We start from the raw sequence: 22825 nt of genomic DNA, 5'->3' as shown, positions 1-22825 counted from the left end.
CTGGAGGATGACCAGTGGTGTCCGGAAAACCTCTGTTAGCTGGGAAGGCACGTGGCTGGCTTCTGCTCCAAAGTTCTGGTTTCAAAATGGCTTCCTCCTAGGATGTTCCTCTCTAGGCTGCAGTTCCTCAAAACTGTCACTCTTAGTTGCACTTGGGGTATTTGTCCTCTCTCAGCTTGTCTGGAGCAAGAGTCTGCTTTCAACAGCCGTCTTCAAACTGTCTCTCATCTGTAGCTCCTGTGCTTTCTTCAAAGTGTCCCTCTTATCTGTAGCTCCTCTTCAAAACATCACTCACAGCTGCACTGAGTTCCCTCTGCCCCTCAGCTCATTTATATGGCTCCAGTGATCAAGGCCCACCCTGAATGGGTGGGGCCATGCCTCCATGGAAATATCTAATCAGAGTTATCACCTACAGCTGGGTGGGGTGCATCTCCAAAGAAACACTCAAAGAAATCTAATCAAAACTCATAACGTCTGCCCACACAAGACTACATCAAAGATAATGGCATTTGGGGGACACAATACATTCAAACCAGCACAAACAGAAAGGATGTAATTGAGGTAGGACATGTTTGGGGACAAAGAACAAGGATCTTGGACAATTACTACTAATGTCTATAGGTTCCTGCCACTTTCTTGAATACTGAATCTTTTGAGCTATTTTTAAAAGTGCAGTATTGACAGCAATCTTACATGTGAAGCTAGGGATTGTTGACCTTTTTGATTTTTCACTAGAAAGTGTATTTCCACTATAGTGGAGAAAGCATCTAAGAGATCGACCCTCCAACAGATCACAACTATAAACTCTGGAGAAATACATAAAAAAAAAAATTACCAAAACCTCTATAAATTGACAAAAGATTTTGGAAAGGAGCCAAAGCTTGGAAGGCAGGACTGGCATAAAGTGAGTTCCCATTTTTATAGCTTTAGCACAAGGGCAGGCTGCAATTACAATAGAGACTGTAGAGAGTTAACTCTGCTAGAAAATCTATCCTATTAGAATACAAGAAAAAGAGCCTGGGGCAACTACAGGTGCCAGAGAGTGAGGGGGCTTCCCAGAAAAGGGAAAGTCAGAGAATGGCAGCTCTGAAATCAGTGTATAACTCTGTCCAAGCCTGAGGCTGACGTGTGAATCAAGCATGCAAATGGCAGACTCAATGCATCCTGCAACTAAGGCGGAAAAAACTAAACTGATATTTTGGCTACCTTTCACCATAGGCAACACATAAAATGCAATTTGAACTTAACAAATTACTTTTCTGCTTAAACAGGAACAGTAGCATTGTTTGAAGGAATATAACAGAAAATAGAATCTCTACAACCTAACACTTATGACTTAGATACAATCCAAACTGTTTCAAAACAAATAAGGCTATTAACAGAGGCCAACCCTGAGATGACCCAATATTGGAATTATCAGACAAGGACTTTAAATCAGTTAACATAATAATACCTAATAAATGAGCTTAATAAATAAACAGATAGGAAATACCAGCAGAGAAATAGAAAAAATAAAAATGAGCCAAATGCAAATTATACAACTAAAGCATACAGATCTAAAAAGAAAATTTATTGAATAGGCTTAATAGCAAAATGGATGACAAAGAATCACTGAAACTGAAGATAGACAAATGTGAGGACAAGGGAGAAGAATGAGTCTCAGGGATTTGGGGACAATATCAAAAGGTTTAACCTATGAATAATTGGAGTCCCATAGGAGAGTGGGAATGAGGCAGAAAAAAATATTTGAAGAGATAAATGGCTTAAAATCCAAATTTCCAGATGATTTCCTGAAAATCATTTACTGATGAAGGAAGCTCAGGAAATTCCAGATTCACCACACTAAAGAGAAACAATAACACAGTTTCATTAGGATACTTTGCAAGCCTGGAAAAGTTTAACTTGAAGCTTATGGTAGTATTCAGCATTGCCAGGAAGAGATTAGTATTAGGAAAAAAGTCATGTTTAAGATGCTTTTTAAATTTAGAAAGTTCTCTTTGGAGTCACAAATCATACTTTTTACAGCATGTTGAAAATTACCAAATGTCTTAGTTTTTTTTAAAAAAACTCATACTGTTCTTGTTCTTAAAATCATTTCTGAGAATCATTAGTTTTGGTTCAATGGATCTAGAAAATATCTATTTATATCCATATACAGTCTGGTTCAATGGATACAAAAAATATCTATTTGTTGCTATTTCTGTTCTTCATGACATTAAAATATAAATGAAAATTATCAATGTTGTTATTAAAGCATTCTTAATTTTCATTATTTTACTTTTGATCCCCCATATCTAGCTGTACTTCCTTTTTTTGGGAAATGCAATTTAACTTATACGCATTAATTAGTTGTCTATGTTTCATAAGCTATCATTTATAATTAATATATTTATTATCAGTATATCTCTATTTTCTTAAACTTTGCAATTACTATTCCAACTTAATGTGAAGTAACCTTCATGACTAACAACCTGGCTGTTCATAATTTAGAACCTTGAACAAATTTTCTGCTGTTTTCATATTTTGTCAAGTTTAGTAGAATGTCTTTGAATGATTTTGCTGTTCCCTTCTCATTGTGGTGGGAGTGTAAAGATTCTGTGCAAATTATTTCAAAATAATTTGTCATGGTTTTATAAACAAACATAAGCATGGATATAATATGACTTCTGTGTACTAGGTTATTATGTGTATTTGAAATAATGACTTTTATAGGACTTAAGCAACCTGATAGAAATATAGTAATATAAGTCATAATTATATAGCATTAAGTCTACATGTTCCAATAATAGTGTGTACCAGATGATTTTATTACCATTTCTAATGACACATACGGTTAAGGTATAACTTATGATTCGACCTCATTAAAAAAAGAAATCAAAATATGTGTATAGAAAGTTACTGAGGAATTGATTAGCACTTTTAACTCTGGTATATGCTTACCTCAAATTTTAATATAGCAAACATTTAAAGTTATTAGGAGGCGTCTGATATCATCCTTAGGGATGGACCTATAGTTCTTGAGTTTTTTCCCTTCAGTGACTGGAGAACAGAGGGAGATATATATTTTTAATCAGATATTTATGGGAGATAGCTCCATCTTTAGTAATTTCTGGAAATCTAAGTCTTGGTAAATCAAGAATTTTTTCTTTTCACCCCTGGTATTTTTATGATTCAATGTCTAAGGTTGGTCTTTGTGAATTTCATGACACCAAATGAAACAAACAAGCTGAAAAGCATTAGAAATAAACATCCTTGAAGTTCTATGAATATTCCTCATGTGGTTATACCTCTGGGCATTGGCACATATTATCAACTTTTAGTTAAAAATAGTTTTCTGTTCTTTCTCTTTTTGAAGAGTCTTTGAAAGTTATGTCACATGTGACCTTCTCTGTGAAAACTTCTTCATGTACCTCAATCCCCATACCCTTCTTCCCCCAAGTCAGAAGCAATTTCTTGTGAGTTATCTCCATAGTACTTTAGCTAAACCCCAATTTTACTACTTGCCATCCTGAACTATGTTAAATTCTTTTCTTGTCTATTTCTGCCAAAAGATTGAGTACAATCATATTTATTTAAGGGAAGATGCCATATTCACCTTTCTATTACCAGCTTTTAAAACAATGACATCTAGTAAAGGAACAACAAATGTTTGTTGAATAAATAGATAAATGTTATAATTGCATTGAAAGTTAATTGAGTTGAATTTATACTTAAGAAATGTTATTAGTTAATAAATGTGGATTGCCTAATTGGATATTTACCTGCAAAACAAAAATAAAACAAAACTGAATTCCCTCTCATGATACTTAAAAATACTTTTTAAATGGATTAAATATCTAAGTGTATAATTGTATGTATTACATTTAAATCTTATATTTAATAAGTATGCTTTATGTTTAGGTAAATCTTTATATGATAATGATGTAATATATATAAAATCTGTACGTTTTTAACTAGGGGATACTATTTATATAACTTTGGTGTGGTGAAATTTTCTTATCCAAGGCAGGAAATTAAGACACATAAGGGAAATTAGACATGTCTAACTACATACATAAATTTAAAAAAAATATATATATAGGCTATAATATAGCATAAACAAAGTGAAAGGACAAAAAGAACTATACTATGAAAATGTTCCCCCATAATTGACAATGTACTAATATCCTTAATATATTAAAAGCTCTTAAAATTAATAAGAAAAAGAAAAAAATTATTAAGAAAATAGAAAGACAAAGTACAGAAAAGGGAAAACATTTGGGCAATAAATACATGGTTTTAAACCTCGTTGATGATCAAAGACATATCAAATAAAGCAACAATGGTCTGCCCAATTTTATCACCCTTTAGATGAACAAAAATTAATTTATAAAGTAGTAACGTCTGTTGTTATTTAGTATATGGTGATGTAGAGTGTTATAGAAAATAAATTGGCAGTTTCTATTCAGATTAAGTCGATTCATAATTCCATTTTATGAACATATCTTACACAAATAAAAACAGCACTGTACATAGATGCATATTAAAATGTATTTTTCTAGTGTTACTGAATTAGCAAAGCAGCAACAGCAGGAGGAACAGCAGCAAATAAAACAAAGCAATCTGACTGTCTCTCAAAAGTCTAATATCTGAAACACCACAGTAGAGTCATTCTATAGAGTATCATTCAGCCTTTAAAAAGAAAAAGTGAGAGTTAACACTGGTGATCTACAGAGAGAGATGATATTCTAGATATTCTAGATAAAGTGCCTAGAGGAAATTAGAAAGCTTCATATCAGGCTGGTTACTTTAGGGAGAGGGAAAGGGGGAGAAGTGTCAGAGTATTAACTTTTTCTATAGCCATTTTAAATTTCATTTGTTAAAAAGAGCATGTGTTATAGTTGTACCTTAAAACTCTGGAATGGAAATTTTAAAGAAAAAATATGGAATATTAGTGGTTTAATTGATTGTAGTTCATGGAATGAGTACCCTGAATTATATCTCTGCCAGTGAAATATGATGGAGATAATTTCTTAAAACTTAGGTGTGCTGGTTTGAAGCTGTTATGAACCCCAGAAGAGTCATGATCTTTTAATCCAATCTTGTATGGTGGAACCTTTTGATTAGATTATTTTCATGGAGATGTGACCCCATTCAGGGTGGGTGTTTATTAGATCACTGGAGTTCTTAAGACAGCTGAGAGCCCACACAGATCCAGATGCTTAGAGACATTTGGAGATGCAGACAGAAAGACATTTGGAGATGCTGAGCTGAAAGATGAAGCCCAGAGTTTGCCCCAGAGAAACTAAGAGATGACCCCCAGATGCTTAGAGAGAAACTCCCTGGGAGAACAAGCAAGGATGCTAAGAAAGACAGAAGCCCAGAGACATTTGGAGAAAGCCATTTTGAAACCAAAAACCAGGAGCAAAGGACCAACAGACGCCAGCCACATGCCTTCCCAGCTGACGGAGGTGTTCTGGATGCCAGTGGCCTTTTTTCAGTGAAGGTGTCCTCTTGTAGATGCCTTAGTTTGGATGCTTTTATGGCCTTAGACTATAAATTTGTAACCTAATAAATCCCCTTTATAAAAGCCATCCATTTCTAGTTTTTTTGCATAACAGCAGCTTTAGCAAACTGCAACATTAGGTGAACAGCATTTCTTCCTAACTTTAAGGTTAATCCTGTACCCTCCATATAGTAATGACAGTCATCTCCACACCAGAGATTTAATCAGGGATAGGCAAATAGAATAATAATTGAATACAAAACAATAATACAACAACAAAATAAAATAACAACCCAATTTAGAAGAGGTTTTATACCTTGAGAGCAAAGCAGTTCTTTCTGACTTTCCAACCAGTCAAAATCTATGTATTCTACAAGAAAATCTGTCATGTTATTTCCATAAAACTGCACTTTACTGCTTCTGCCTCCATCAGATCTCCTAAGCACTAATGATTTTCTAAGTATTGGTTAAAAATTACTGATGTGATTTATTAACCATGTGCTTTTTGTCTTCTTCTAGTATATTTAATTTTCTCAATGCCTGGACCCCAAACAATACTCCTTTAGGCCCTAAGTGACATCAAAAGAGTGGGAGAAAGGTTTAATAAATACTTCCATGAAACTCTGGAGTCCTTTCTATCAGCCAAAGTGCCTATTATTCATTGTAAATCGGGGAATATTCTTCTCAAATGGGTCTACTTCCTTTTATCCTTTTGGATTTATACTGTTTTATTTTATTCATTACAGACAGTTAATTGGTAGTCCTAGTTTAACTAGTTTCAACTATTTGCAAGTGACCTGGAAGGACCAGTTTTTTAATTTTACCGAGACTCAAATTTGGATCTCAGATATCACAGTCATTAAGTGAGCCTAGCTGATAACCCAGTAGCCATGTCTCACTCAGCATTTCTTTATTTCTCTATGAATAAGCAGCAAGGCTTATAAAGAAGTAAAAACACTTTGAGAAGAGAGACATTCTCCAATGGCTCTGTAGGCTCATTTCCTTCTCCGCTTTTAGTAGCTTAGCAATAAGCTGGCTCAGCAGGTCTGACCATGAAGAACATGCTAATACCAGCCTTTGAGATCTAGGGGCTGTGTCTTTCATCAGTTTCCTCCACCAAGTGTTACCTATTGTCATATAGTCATTTAGAGAATCCATTTCCTATAAATGATATATGGAGACTTTAGGGGGTCAATGTCTCTTTCTAGAGCCCTTTCAATGGTATGTCTAATGCAGCTGTGCATGGCCAAAGAAGACTCTGAGCATAATGGCAATTTGGGGATCATGTACCTCCATGACTCATGTACTTCCATCCTTTCATGTACTTCCACGATTTATGTACTTCCTCTGGTACTTTCATATCTTTAGATTTTGTCAATCCATTCTAGTTTATTTTTGTGGTTTGATGCTTGTCTGTGTTCCCCTTTACTTTTCCATGGAAATGGCCTTCAAAGGAAAACGAAGGGCTAGAGCTGTAGAACAGAATGTACTGATTTCAGATTCTTGAACAGCATGTTGGTGTATTTCAGGAAGAAGACTAAGAGGCTATACATTTTTTTAACCTGGAAATGAATTGTAAATACTGAATATTTTGTAGACTCTATTTTATCAATAAGGAAAATGTCTATACACTGGTATAGATCAATCACAAGGATATATTATTAAGTGAAAAAAGAGAAGAAGAGTATAGATAGTACACGGCCTTTTGTACTAGAGTGGAGAAGTGGTTCATGTATACAACTTCTTGCATTTTTCTAACAGAAATGCTGGAAAAATAAATTAAGAGACAGTGTTCCCTAAAAGTGCATGTGTGTGTGTGTGCATGTGTGTGTGTGTGTTAGTTGTTTGGCATGGGCAGTGGTAGTAGTGAGCCTTCCCTTTGTATACTTTTCTATGTAGCTTTAATTGCTGAATTCTTTGACTGCCTCACTATTAACAATTAAATTAAAAGCTAACCAATGAATGACTTAAATATTTTCTTTTTCATAATACATTTTGGCTAAAAAGAAACTAATCTTTAATTAGATTTTGAACTTTTTCACAATTCAATAATATCTTCTACCATGTTCAGTTTGATTAAAAAATAAAAATATAATGTAAAATAAGCAATAAATAAGTAAATCCTGCATAAAATTGTGCAAGTGACTGAAAAATTATTTTCTCAAATAACCATGGAAACAAGACATAGGCATTTGTGTACTCTGATCTCAAGTTTAGAAAATTACTTGGTCTAGTTTTAATAAATTCCATTTTGCTCTCAGTTCTGTTCAGAAATTGTAGGGAGAGCTTTTAGAGATGCTGTGGTAAAAAAAAAAAGTCATGGTAATGCAATAAAATTCAGTGAAGTTGTAAAATAGCAAAAGTAAAACAAAAAATAGGATTCTATCAGGGTATAGAGTTATTTTGTATGCATTCAAAGTACCTTAGGAGGGAAAAAAAGTGCCATCATTGCAGCATATTATAAGAGATATTTAGGTTGAAATACGTAATTATTTATAATTTAATCATTCTTTTAATTAGACACCTGAATCAAGATTCCATTTCTACATTACAACTGACATATTATTTAAAGTTGAAGATAAATCAGGCTGTTAAAATTTTATCATATATATTTTTTAAATTCGCATTAAAATGTCGTAGTGACAAAGGCAGTGGAGTAAGTGGAAAGAACTGATCCTGGAACCACCTATGGTTATTAAGATATTATTTTGGTACTTTAATTGAGATACTGGTGGTCAGTGCTTCCCTTCCCATCCTCAAGACTTCTCCTATTAAAATGGTTTAAAGGAATCAGAGGAAGTAATGATGCATAAGAAAGTCATTCCAGTTATCTTTAAGTTGCAGCCATTTAAATTAAATTTGATTTGTAGTAGCTTTAAACATTTTAGTTTTGCTTAATTAAATATAAGTAAAAGCAAGATTGTGAGAGAACTATTGTGCTTAATAGACAGAGAGACGATGTATTTACCAGATTGGAAAGCAATAGTTTTACTTTATCCATACTGTAAGTTCTTTTCCTGGACCTATTTCAACTTTTCAGAAAGAAATTTTAAAAATTATGGACCAGTTAGCTCTCTGAACAAAATGGAAAACATAGTTTTAATGAAAAACGTATATTCTCCCCAAGATACTGCTTGATATCTTGTTTAAATGCTTTAAAAGCATTGAAATAACACCATAGTTTTTTATACTATAAGCATATTTCAGACTATAATTATATATATTTAAATTTTCAAAATAGGAAGTTTCTGTTAAATGATTCATAGTTTTGCAGTATGTTCCATAATATATTCTATTAGAGAGTAGTGAACATTGGTGAATTAAAATATTTTCCACATAAAAATACACAAATTACAGTATATTATATTATCACAAACTCAAGTGGTTGAACTGCTTCACTTGCTTGTTATTCTGGCAATAAAGCAAGTAACCAAAAAAATTGATATATTTTACTAAGTGTTTGCACAATCCTACAAAGACACAAACCTTCTAATTATTTTCTTCCCCTGTTATTCGTTTTTTCTTTTCCATATTCTTTTTTATTATTTTCATATTCTGCTCTTTTTTTCCTAGACAATTTCTGCCAGCAGTATCTATAGAATTAGTATTGAATGAGGAAAAATAGTACAAAAAGGGTTATGCATTGTTTTCAGATGTCTAATCCCCATAATGTCTTTGAAATGTCTAATTTTCCACTTCTGATATGTGACTGTTGAGTTGTTTTTACTGTCATAGAAGAGGCTCATGTTGGAACTAGACCTTGTTTAAATTCTCACTCAAAGCAGGTTCTATCAGTTCTTAACAGAATTATTTTGGATAAACTCTATGATCTTCAGATTCTTAGGTGTCTATAATATGGGAATAATACTACCAATGACTGGCACATAATAGATAATCAGCAAATGTTTCTTTCCTCTCTTCTCCTCAGTAGTTTAACAGTTTAATATTTTAATAAACTGATGGCTATCTAGAGGCTGTTAGATTGTTTACATGATGTTTGCTAAACTCACACACTTCTAAGCAATGGTAGGTTTTGGTAAGGATATTGAAATATACCTAGGCAGTTGCAAAAGCAAGACTTGAGTGTGCTGTTAAAAAATATCTTAGTTCCTAAAGTACAGTTTACAGATGTATGAAAGAAGTCACAGGGAAAGTTAAAACATTGTCAAAAGGGAGGTCCTGTGGTTGAAACCCCCTCAAGAGAGTGTTCTGTAGATTCAGGGAAAAAAAAAATCTTGTTAATGTATTTACTGGGTATTAGATACTGCTTTAGCTTATGGAAAACTGAGTCATGAAAATAAACTCATTAAGGAAGTAAATCATGATTTAATATTTTAACTTACAATTAAAAATGTAACTATAGAAGATTCATGTTTTCACTAGTTTAACCTATATATTTTCCACCCATAGGGAAATTATATAGGAAACCAAAGTATCAGAAGATTGCTTGATGAGCATAGAATCAGATTAAGAGGAGTTGATTACATGATGTGGATTTCATTAATTGTATAATTCTATCAGTTTTAATGACCTGGGGCATCCATCTTTTCCATAAAGGAAACATCTGCTTCAAACTTCACTTCACTGTCAACTTCTATTCAGTGTTTGGATTGGAATAGACAGCTTTTTTTTTTCCCACTGTCTCCCTAAGCTCAAGTTTAGGCCAATCCCTCTTTGGATTATCATTATTTTCTTTGCTTATTTTAACACTATTATTTAAAATAAATGTTTACCCCAGGGTTGCATCAGCAATCCATTGGAATGCTAGAAGAATAATAAAACTTTACTCTATATTTATCTTTAGCACATTAAAATTTTACATTATTATGGTCGAATCATTCTAAATTTGTCTCAGGCTTAAGATTGTTTTCATATCTGGTGATTTCCTATGTCTCTGATCTTAGCAATTATATCTTTGTTTTTTGGGGGGGGCGGGGTCTTTTTTAAAGGAAATATATTAGGTTACAAATTTACAGTTCTAAGGCCCTAAAATTGTCCAAGCTACCTCTGTCAGCCGGAACGGCATGTGGCTGGTGTCTGCTTCTCCTTTGCTCCCAGAATGTTTCTGGGCTTCTGTCTTCTCTCCTCTCTCTCAGCAACCCTGCATCCTTGCTTCTTTCTCCCAGGATGTTTCTCTCTAAGTATCTGGGTGGGGGTCATCTCTTAGCTTTTTGAGGGCAAACTCTGGGCTTCATCTTAGCTTAGCATCTCCAAACATCCTTCTGTTTGCATCTCCCAGCATCTGGGTCTGTGTTGGATCTTAGCTTTTTCCAGGAGCAAACACTGGATTACATATTTTAGCTTCTCCCCTTGCAGTTATATCTTTATTTTATAGTTGAGTTGTCTGAGGCACCTTATTTTCTTTATTCTCAAATTTTGGGGCAGCATATCTTTGTTGTTCTTTGAATGGATTACAGTGTTTTTTAGTGTAAATTTATAATCTCATGAATTCCTAAGATTTGAAATATTAAACTAATTTGCATCAAAGAATGCTCCAATGGAAATATTTCCCTGAAACATTTCTTTCTAAATGCTCTTAATTTATCATCTCCTCTACCCCTTGCTTCTCTTCAATTACCGTTACCACCACCATCAATAACAATAACAAAATCCCTTAAAATAAAAAAAAATTAAAATGCAAACAAGACCTAAATTAAGAGAAAATATAGTCTCCATCAACTCTCCAAGGGATTTAAAAAACTTTTAAAAATTACTTCTATTATAATCGTTTAAAAATGTCAGTTGACATTGTCTCACATAGAAGCTCCAAAACTGAGTTAATTGCTTTTCTGTTTAACCGTGCAATGTAGGGTTTACAGAGAAAAACAGAATGCTCCTAAAGAGTTCAACAGTGACCTATAAATAGTTGGTAATTTTATTGCCAGGGGGGCACAAAGACTTGAAGACAAATAGAACCCCCAACACCTAATGATATTATGGATAGGCCTTAAATCATTTTAAAAAGCAAACTATAGAAATTTCTGGTGTATAACTCTGTTACTAGGGTTCATTGTTACTATTTTAAAATGTCAAGAGACTGAATTTTTATCTTTATTTTTCTGCTTTGCTCTTGGATTGTTTACACCTTTGAAATGTGTCTAAAAATCACCTAAGAGTTTTCTATACTCCAAAGATAGCAACACATTGGTTTTTACTGTACTTCTCTGGGAATAATTGGAAGGAGGAGGGGTTTTAATGAAATACAATTGTATTTCCTCTAGTTCTCTGCTTTGGGTGTGAAAATTTGAAGGTAAGGAGTAAAAATTTAAAGGTAAGATGTAAAAATTTAAAGGTGAGGAATAACAAATAGGATCTCTGTCTTGATGACTTTGATGCTCTCTTTTTGTTGCCTGACAGTAGAAATTAGCTGGAATTTTGGTCCCCATCCTGCACACAAAAGGAATGATTGCTCAAACCTCAAATTTCCTAACTTTCCCAAAGAGCTGCATTTCTTAAACATAGTTGTGCAACACTCCTGGACATTGAACATGCCTTGACAAGATTTTTTGTTTGTTTGTTTTGTTTTTTGGTTGGTTGGTTGGGTTTTTTTTGTTTTGTTTTGTTTTTGTTTTTTGTTTTTGTTTCTTGCCAGTAAGGCCACTTTCAGGACCAAAGAAGCCTCTATTGCAACATGCCCTGTGAAGCAACTTGGTCCTTCACAGAGTCACTAGGAAAAAGGAAAGTAGCAAGAAGAAGGATTCCCCTTCCTGGAACCAAACCCAGGGTATTCTATCCTTGTCTGACCCAAGAATCACATTGGGATGACTCTGGGTTTCTGCAGACCACCTGAGCCTGCTGCCTGTGCAGTCCATCCAGAGCACTGCTACGTTTGAGATGTCTGCCAATGCTCATTGCTTGACAGATATATTGCTACATTGAGAGGGACAATTATACTCCTTCATTATAGTACAATAAATATTATAATTTAAACCTATGGGATATTTCCATAAAATATTGATAGGAGAAAGTGGGAAGAAAAATTCACTCTCAAAACCTAAAAGTAGACTTGGAAAAGCTGGAAAGCCAGAGCTGGGAAAACTTTGTACATTCATAATAAGTTTTCTTTTAATTTATTGGCAGGTTTATGTTATTTTTAATAAATTAAATTTAAAGTATTGTAGACAAGGAAGGGCTTTTCAGTTCACAGAGGAAAATCAAGTCAGGACATGGTTGTAAGCCATTCTGATGAGAGATAAGTGGCTCTTAGGAGCGGGAACAAAATGCCAACAAGGTGTAAATGGCATCAAGGGTAGTCTTGGCTGTAAATATTTTCAAATTTATAGCCTTGGTTCTGAAGAACATATTGTGTGAGGAAGTACAGTGTGAATAAATGGAAATTGCTTCACTGGAGTAAGAAAAGGGAAAATATAGTTTTATGTCTTGCCCAACATTTCTGCATAACAATATCTCTAAGTGTGCAGCCATAAATCTGGGGTGCATCTCAGGGAATTGTATAAAGAATTTCACTGCTAATCTGTCAGATTTTAGAAGTCCCTTAGTTCACTCAGTAGGAGAAAATCACACAGGGCAGAGGCAAACAATATGACTGGAGAGTCTGGGGGAGCTTAGGCTTTTCTCAGAAATTTGAATTTTGAAGAAATGAAGATTAATTTTAAATTGGCTTCCATTCAGGGAGAACGTTATATAAAGATCCAGATGTCTGATCATTGTCCCTAGTCCCGTAAATAAAGCTTTTGATCATTAAATGAGCAGAATACATAAAGAATTATCATAAATAAACATACTATTGTTTTTTCTGCCCTAACAAAATACACAGATTTGATCATATGAAAAGTTTGTCTCTGGCCACTATGAATGGTAACAATCATTTTATCATTGGTTAACGGTTATTCACTATCCAAGGTTGATTTTTTCTTATCTGTAAAGTAAGAATTGCAATGTCATAATGTGGTTTGGGGCATCAAATGAGATAATATAGATAAAGAGATTTTCTGGGTTTCTGATCCATAGTTGTTGCTCAATAAATATTAACTAAAATTATTAACTTGGATCTAAGACTAAAGGTTCAATCTTTATCTTCTTTAATAATACAAATTTGAAATTATACATACACATACATGTACACAGACACAAAATTCTTTCATATACTTTCATTTACTTTTCTTTTAATACTACGCAGTTCTTTTTTCAGTTTATGAGTAATTTTTTCCTTTACCTGGATTCATCAATTGTTAATATGTTAATATATTTATTTTCTTTATTTCTGGATAAACAGTGATAGATCATCTGTCACTATGTATATATCTTCACACAAAATTGCATCTCATAAGAACAAGGACATTATCCTAAATAACCTAAATGCTATTATCACACTCAAGAAATTAGATATTGATATATTATTTTATATATGGTCCATATTCAATTTGTCTGAATAGCCCTTTTAGTTTTGCTCCCCACCCCCCAATCAAAAATCCAAGAACCCAGTTCAATGAGCACACCTAGTTCCAGATCTTGGTTTTTCAATATTCTGCCCCATTAAGAGGAAACAGAAATCCTTTGAGAAATGCCATATGAAGCAAATGCTTTGACTACAATAAAATTGGGTACAGGGTACGGGGAAAGGGAGAGATATAATACCACACGTAAAATTAATTCAGTTTATCATTCATGGGCAAGCTGTTGCAACAACAAAAAACCTAGTCGTTTATGTGGTGGTTTTTTTTTTAATTTAATTCAGTTTTATTGAGATATATTCACATACCATACAATCACCCATGGTGTACAATCAACTGTTCACCGTACCATCATATAGTTATGCATTCATCACCCCAATCTATTTTTGAACATTTTCCTTATACCATAAAGAATCAGAATAAGAATAAAAAATAAAAGTAAAAAAGAACACCCAAATCATCCCCATCGCACCCTATTTTTCATTTAGTTTTTGTCTAGATATGAATCTGAATATGTAAATGTACATATTTTACAGCTTTATTAAGGTATAATTGATATTTAATAAACTACACCTATTTAATATATTTAAAATACAATTTGATATATTTTATAGACATATATACCAACCCCTGAAGTCATTATCACAGTTGTGACAAGGAACAAATCATTCCTCCTAATCACCCAACCCCCTCCCCAAACGACCGCCAATCTGATTTCTGTCACTATAGATTTGTTTGCAATTTCTAGTCTTATATAAATGGTATTATATGGTATGTATTCTTTTTTAAACTCAGCATAATTATTTTGATATTCATCTATGTTATTGCTTGTACCTAACTCATTCATTTTATTGCTGAATTGTACTGTATTGTATGGACTACAATTTGTCTTATTCACCTGTTGATAAACACTGGGAATGTTCCCACTACTTGGCATTTACAAATAAAGCAGCTATGAATATTTGGGTACAAGATTTTGCTGAACAAATGTTTTCTTTTCCCTTGAGTAAATATCCAGGAATGGAATGACAAAAATGATCATTTTGTATGTATATGTTTAACTTGTTAAGAAAAAAGTGTACACTTCATTATCTAATATTCACACTAGCTTTTATTCCACACTTGGCTTAAGTTCACCGATAAGGATAGGTCTCTAGAAACAGTATGAAGCATTTGCTGTAAGCTAGTTTCATAGCAACTTACATCTGACTACATCTTCAGCAATGATGTATTCACTTGCTTCTACAAACAGGCTTTTTAGTTGGGGGACTTAACAATCCTTTTATATACAGAGCATAATTCTTCCTTAGGAGTTATCTAAATATTTGTTTTGTTGTATTCTAGCAGTGTTCTATTTTATATATAAGCTACCAATTTAAGCTACTTTATTCTATTTATGTAGTGATTTCTTATGTACCAAAAAGCAAACTTCAATCCTGAATAACACATCCAAAAGTCCAATATAGATCTGTTTTATTGAGCAGTGTCCCTTAAATAATTTGGAGCTTCTTTCACAATTTTCCATTTTGTTGTTCAGTGAAATAGGAGTGTCAGGTTTGTCATCCTGCTTAGCCTTACATAATGTTTGTGACTGGAATACAGCAGGCAGTTTTTTTTGCTTTATTACTATCCCTGGGATTACTTTGCAAATCTAGATAGATGAATTTGGTTAGGAATGTTGATACTATACCTGGCAGCCTAACAATTTCTGGAAGTAAAAGATTTCCTGTAGGTTAAATATATATATATATATTATATATATATATTTATTTTATATATATATATATATATATATATATATATATATATATGTATATATGTATATATGTATTCCCATCGGGGCATCAAACCACAACTTCCCTTTCCCTCAAAATCTTTGATCTTTGTTATAGAATACTTTATAAAACCAGTTTCCAGGAAATGGAAAATGTGATATATGAAATAATGAAGCTGTTACTTTCATAAATCCACAGAGTTAAAAAGAAGATTGTGCAACATGGAGAAATAGCATGGGGACGAGGTGAGGGACACTTCTCTGTATCTGATAACAGTGTCCTTTATGTTTGCTCTGATAATGAAGATTTACGCTACAGTTTTCCTCTCACTGATTGAAATATTTTGTCTGTGTCCACATCAACTTTAAATATCATGCAACATTGATGGACATAATGCAAGGTAGCAAGGCCAGCTGTGCTTTCCTGTTGCAAGATTTGCAATCTTTCCCTCTTTCTAATTGCTGACATGTCCTTGAAATGGCACACCAACCTTAAGCAGATTTTCTTGTAACACATATAGCTTTCCTCTTTTTCCCCTGATGATAAAAGTAATGTTTACTATAAAAAATTAGGAACAAATAAATTATAAAGAAGAAATACCACATAAGATATTCTACCACTCATAGATAATTATAATTAATAATTGGCTGATGTATTTTCTTTGTTTTTTTTCTCTCATATATACTGTATCTTTTATATAATTGGAATTTATATGTATATGTGTATATATGCATATATTTATATTCAATTTACAACGTACAAAGCTCATTTTCTCTGCCAATACATATTCTCTGAAATTTTTATTTTAATATCTCTGTGGAATAGCTTTCTCACGAAATAAAAGTGAACAGATTTTAAATTAAGTAGACTGTCTTCAGCTGTCTTTTTGACAGATAAGAACACAAATTCACATAATTGAGTCTGCTTAGGTATAGAATCTTATGTAAAAGATGAGATTTTCCTCCATCAAATGTATTATAAAACATTTGATAGCAGTGTCCTTAGTTTTATCAGAAATTCAGAACCAAGAATTGAAGGTCACGGTTGTGCTGCTGCTGCCGGTACTTCTAATTCTGCCATTACTCCTCCTCGCCATTATCATTATTTCATGGTTTCCAACAACAGCACACACCCCACCAATCAAATGAGAGTAATCTTATTGCAGGAATCCCCAGTGTCATCATCAATTACTGTGTATAAAGAACCCTTACATCATCCTATATGGTTCTGAACAAAAAAAGTTTAAAAAGCTGTTAACTTCCTGAGAAATTATCAATCCCAAATGCACTGGTGACCAAACCATGTTCAGTATTTCAAAAGAAAGGTGTTCTTCCAATTCACAGTTTTCTTGAACAAATCTTCATTATCTGTCTTCATAAACTGTAACTAAATTTACTGTTGACTTGTAGTTTGAACCATAAAAGTAAATGGGGTCTTGCCTAAACTTCCCATTCAATCTACCTGATATACTACCAGTCAGCTTTCATTTTTCATTCTGGGTCTGATTTTTATAAGTACTGTCCTTGCTATTGATGAAACATTAACAAAAATTAAAGTAAAATGATCTAATCTTTTCATTAAGATCTCAGTGAACACAAGAACTACATATCCTTGATTTGAATACTTCAATTGATAACTCTTTTCAGTCAAAAAAAAAAACAAAAAACAAAAAAAAAACCAGAGAACAGGCAGAAAATGACCAAAGCAGAAGTTCCAGAGTCTGGGTGACAAGAAGGACCTCTGCATTATGTAAGGAAGACCTGGAAGGAAAAGAAGAAAAACTCAGACTGAGAAATTGGGGTGAGTGTACTCAATCATGACCATCCCTGAGTTCCAGCGCCATGCAATGGCCAGATTAGGCAGCCAAATAGTGGCACACCCCTGCTTTGGAGAGGTGGGGGAGGCAATCCTCCCAGACCTGCAGCCTGGCATTCCTGTTCAGGAACCTGGGGGCCAGTAGACTCATTTTAGCCACATACAGAGACCCTGCTGTGGTGCCCAGTGCCTACTCTCCATCCCTGAGGCAGGCTGCTGTGGGTCCCTGGACCTGGGAAAGTCTTGGGAATCCTCTCCTCAGGAGGACTGAAGGACACAGAGTAGAGCTGATCTGGCAACTGCTAGTGACAGAAATACTCTAAGTCCTGCCACCTCGATCCTTTATACACAGGGGCCCAGGGCGCTCATCTCATACTTGAATAGAGAGATGGGAGCAAGAGGGGTGCATTGCAACACTAAGTGCCCTTCCCACACCCCCAAGGTGGTCTTGCTGGCTGGTGAAAAGCAGAGCACTCTGGTTCCAGCTGCTAGCTGGTGAAGTCAAACCTCCCAGTCCAGCAGCCCAGACTCTTTTAACACTGAAGTCTGGGAATCATCAGACCCACTGCACCTACAAGCTGGAGTCTTTGCCATGGGGCACAATACTCATCCCTCACCCCAGGAGCCAGCGGCTTCCAGCTTGCCGAGGGGTCTGCAGCCTTGACTGGATTTTCACCTGTTCTGGACCCTGCCCAGCAGGCTGTCACCATTGGGGAGAGACAGCTTTGTAGGGAAGAGGAGACCCAAGAGCGCCATCTGCTGGGAAGACAGGGAGAGTGCAGTCTGGCAAGCTGCTTTTCTGCCCAGCCTCCTACAGATTTCTGAAAAGGATTGCACCCCCTGAGTTAGGCCCTGGCCTTGGTTCAACTGGGAATTACTGACAGATCAAGTGCCAAACAAGACCTAAATGCAAACCCAAGCAAAAACAACATATTAAATGAGCGAGGGAAACCAACTTTCAAAATAACCTTATCAAGACAATCAAATGCCAAGAAACCAACAAAAAATCACAAAACATATGAAAAGAAAGAATATGTGGCCAAGCCAAATGATCAAAATAAAAAGCCAGGAGAGACACAGAATTTGGAGCAACTAATCAAAGATGTTCAAACAAATCTCCTAAATAACTTCAATGAGTTGGCTAAAGAATTAAAGGCTATCAAGGAGACATTAGAAAAGCAAAAAGAAGAATTTGAAAGAATAAATAGGAAAACAGATCTTTCAGGAATGGAAGATACTGTAGATAAAATTAAAAATATACTAGAGACACATAACAGCAGATTTAAAGAGGCAGAAGAATAAGTGAACTAGAGTTCAAAGCAACTGAACTCAAATGCACAAAAGAACAAATGGTGAAAAAGATGGAAAAATTGGAATTGGATTTCAGGGAATAGATGGACAACATGAAGTGAACAAATGTAGGAATCACTGGTGTCCCAGAAGGAGAAGAGAAGAGTAAAGGGCTAGGAAGATTATTTGAGAAGATAATTGGGATAACTTCTGAACCCTTATAAAAGACATAAATATGCAAATCAAAGAAGTTCAATGAACTCCAATTAGACCCACTCCAAGACACATATTAATCAGACTGTCAAATACTAAAGAGAAAGAGAGTCCTGAGTTCAGCAAGAGAAAAGTGATTCATCACATACAAGAAAAGTGACATAAGACTAAGTGCTGACTACCCATTGGGCACCATGGAGGCAAGAAGGCAGTGGTATGATATAGTTAAGATTCTGAAAGAGAAAAATTGCCATCAAAGAATTATTTATCCCAAAAAACTGTTCTTCAAAAGTGAGGGAGAGTTTAAAATTTTCACAGATAAACAAATGCTGGGAGAATTTGTTAACTAGAGACCTTCCCTTTAAGAAATACTAAAAGGAGTTTTGTCACTGGAAAAAAAAAAGACAGGAGAGAGAGACTTGGAAGAGAGTATAGATATGATGTTAGTCAGTGAGAGTAACTAAAAGGACAAAAAGAAAGAAAAATACTAGATCTGACAAATAAAAGCCAAGGAATAAAATGGATGAGGTAGGGACATCTTTTAAAATAATAACTTTGAATATAAATAGATTAAACTTCCCAATAAGAAGACACATAGGCAGAATGGATTAAAAAATGTGATCCATCTATATGCTCTTTACAAGAGACTCTGAAGACCCCAAAATACAAATAGGTTGAAAGTGAATGGTTGGAGTGTTTCCTGAGGGTGCTTGGGTCTGGAAGACCAAGGTAGCCACACTGGGAAGCTGGCTCCCATTGTCTTCTTTTCTCACTGGGTCTCTGTGGCATGGGAGCAGCAGTGGCTGCCACAATGAGGCAGAAGGACTACCTTGAGGCTGCAGTGCGGAAGCTCCAAGCTAGCTGCCTGGGTGAAGCCTGCTATCTCCTATGATAAAAGTACTTTTGAAGAAACATGTATGAAATCCAAAATACAGAAACTTCATCATCAGGAAGCAAAAAAATATGCACTCAGTTTTAAAGAAGCAAAAATTATGAAAAAGTTCAAAGACTCAAAAAGTATACTGTTGATTACTTGTAAAACATGCAACAGAACAGTTAAACATCCTGGTAAAAGTAGAAGCTTTCCATCAGCACTGAAGAGCAATCCTACCATTCCTACAAAGAAACACAGCCCAAAGACACCAGGGAGAAAGACTCTATGTCCTGCACACTTAACTGTGATATGGTTGGTTCCAAAGACAAGAGTCCAGCAGTGATTTGCAGAACACCTACATCTGGACAGCTAATACCCATATGCTCTTCAAAGAATGGGAGCAAAGCAAAGAAACACTTCTCTCAACTAAAAATGTTACCTAGTCAGAAAGAATCCCTGAAAGTGGACTTCAGAAATTTCTTGTTTTCTCTATGAAGGATGGATTTTGAAATAAGAAATATCTAATGCAATTTCTGAAAGTAAAGTTAGAAAAAGAACATTTTTCACTTGTATTTATTCTTTGAATACATGAAAGGCCCTTGTAATTAGTATATGTATACACACAGAGAGAGATTGAGTGTTATTATTTTCCCCTCCCTTAATTAGCAGTTTTCATTATTTATGGTTTCTTTCATAAGAAAACTGAGACCTTTATGAGATGGCCTACTCACTAATGAAAATTACTTCCAGATGTCTATAGCTTTATTGCTAACTGAAAAAGGATCAATTATGTGTGTCCTTTTTTTCCTTCAATCATCTACATAACTGTATATTAGTAAAATTTGAACATTTTTTTCTATTTTGAGTGCAAAAGTAAATATCTGGGATAGTCTTGATTACAGATAATTCAATAGAATACTGAAATTTTCATTTGTACAACTTTCTATTGCTTCTATAATAATATTTCACCTTACTGATATTTTAATTTGCTCTAGTAAAGACTTATTTGTGGGTCTAAAAATTACATCAGAACATAACATAGTAAGCAACAATTTATCTGTCTTAAATATTTTCTGGGACATAAATATAGATATATCTTAAATGATAAGCTAGGATTGTATTCAAGCTGTCTTTTTAAAAACTCTTTAAATAAATAATGTAGATACTTGAACTAAAAAAAGAAAAAAGAAAAGAATGTGAATGGATGGAAAAAGATATTTCATGCAAGCAATAACCCAAAAAAGTAGGTGTAGCATAATGATATCAAATAAAGGAGACTTTAAATGCAAAGATGTTATAAGAGACAAGGAAGGAAACTATATATTAATAAATGGGATAATCCACCAAAAAGAAATAGCAATCATAAATACCTGCATATGCAATCAAGTACATGATGCAAACACTGGTGGAACTGAAGGGAGCAATAGATGTTTCTACATTAATAGTGGTAGACTTCAATACACCACTCTCTTCAATAGACAGAGCAACTAGAAAGAGGATCAACAAGGAAATAGTGAATAAATAATATGATAAATGAATGAGACTTAACAGACATATATAGATTATTGTATCCCAAAACAGCAGGGTATATGTACTTAAGTCCTCATGGAACATTCATTCTCCAGGATAGATCATATGCTGGGCCACAAAACAGATCTTAATAATTTTAAAAAGATTGAAATTATTCAAAGCACATTCTCTGATCACAATGGAATAAAGTTGAAATAATAACCACCAAAGAACTAGGACTTTCACAAGCATATGGAGGTTAAACAATACACTCTTAAACAATCAGTGGGTCAAAGAAGAAACTGCAACAGAAATCAGTAAGTATCTGGAGATGAAGGAAAACAAGAATACAATATATCAAAACTTATGGGATGTAGGAAAGGCAGTGTTGAGAGGAAAATTTATAGCTCAAAACACCTACACTAAAAAGGAAGAAAGCTAAAACCAAAGCCCTAAATGACCAACAGAAGAAACTAGAGAAAGAGCAGCAAACTAACCCTAAAACAAGTAGAAGAAAAGAAATAATAAAGGTTAAAGTGGAAATAAATGAATTGGAGAATCAAAAAGAAAAAACATTACAGCAAATCAATAAAACACAAAGCTGGTTCTTTGAAACGGTCAACAAGATTGGCAAACCCTTAGCTAGCCTGGAAAAGTCCAAAAGAGAGAAGATGCAAATAAATAAAATCAGAAATGAGAGGGGGATCATTATCACAATTTCAAAAGAAATAAAAAGATCATAAGATGATACTACACACAACTGTATGACAACAAGCTAGACAACTTAGAGGAAATGGACAATTTCTTAGAAACACACAAACATCCTATATTGACTCACAAAGAAATAGAAGACCTCACCTAACCAATCACAAGAAAAGAGATTCAATCAGTCATCAAAAACCACCCTACAAAGAAAAGGGGAATTTTATTAAACATCCCAAGAAGAACTAACACCATTTCTGCTCAAACTCTACCAAAAAATTGAAAAAAAGGGAATACTACCTAACTCATTCTGTGAAGCTAGTATCACTCTAATACCAAAGCCTAATAAAGATAGTACAAGAAAGGAAAACTACAGACCAATCTCCCAATGAATAAAGATGCAAAAATTCTCAACAAAATACAAATTGAATTCAATGGTACATCAAAAGGACTATGCACTATGACCAAGTGTGGTTCATTCCAGGCATGCAAGGGTGGTTCAACACAAGAAAATCAATTAATGTAATACATAACATTAGCAGAATGAAACGAAAATAGTCACATGATCATCTTCATTGAGGCTGAAAAGGCATTTGACAAAATTCAACATCCTTTCTTGATAAAAACACTTCAAAAGTGGGAATTGAAGGAAACTTTCTCACTGTGATAAAGGGCATATATGAAAAACCCACAGCCAACATTGTACTCAATGGGGAGAAATGAAAGTATTCCCTCTGAGATTGGAAAT

General features: G+C 34.2%; 1 protein-coding gene and 1 pseudogene across 4 annotated transcripts in view; both read left to right on the top strand.

The window, feature by feature from the left end:
• Positions 1–22825, top strand: part of CTNNA3 (catenin alpha 3) — a 1946492-nt gene that overhangs the window by 1703823 nt on the left and 219844 nt on the right. The window lies entirely within an intron of this gene.
• On the top strand, positions 19706–20361 carry LOC119510956 (annotated as a pseudogene).

This window comes from Choloepus didactylus, chromosome 15 (assembly GCF_015220235.1).
Source record: "Choloepus didactylus isolate mChoDid1 chromosome 15, mChoDid1.pri, whole genome shotgun sequence".
Taxonomy (NCBI): Eukaryota; Metazoa; Chordata; class Mammalia; order Pilosa; family Megalonychidae; genus Choloepus; species Choloepus didactylus.
This window is presented reverse-complemented; position numbering and strand designations above follow the sequence as displayed.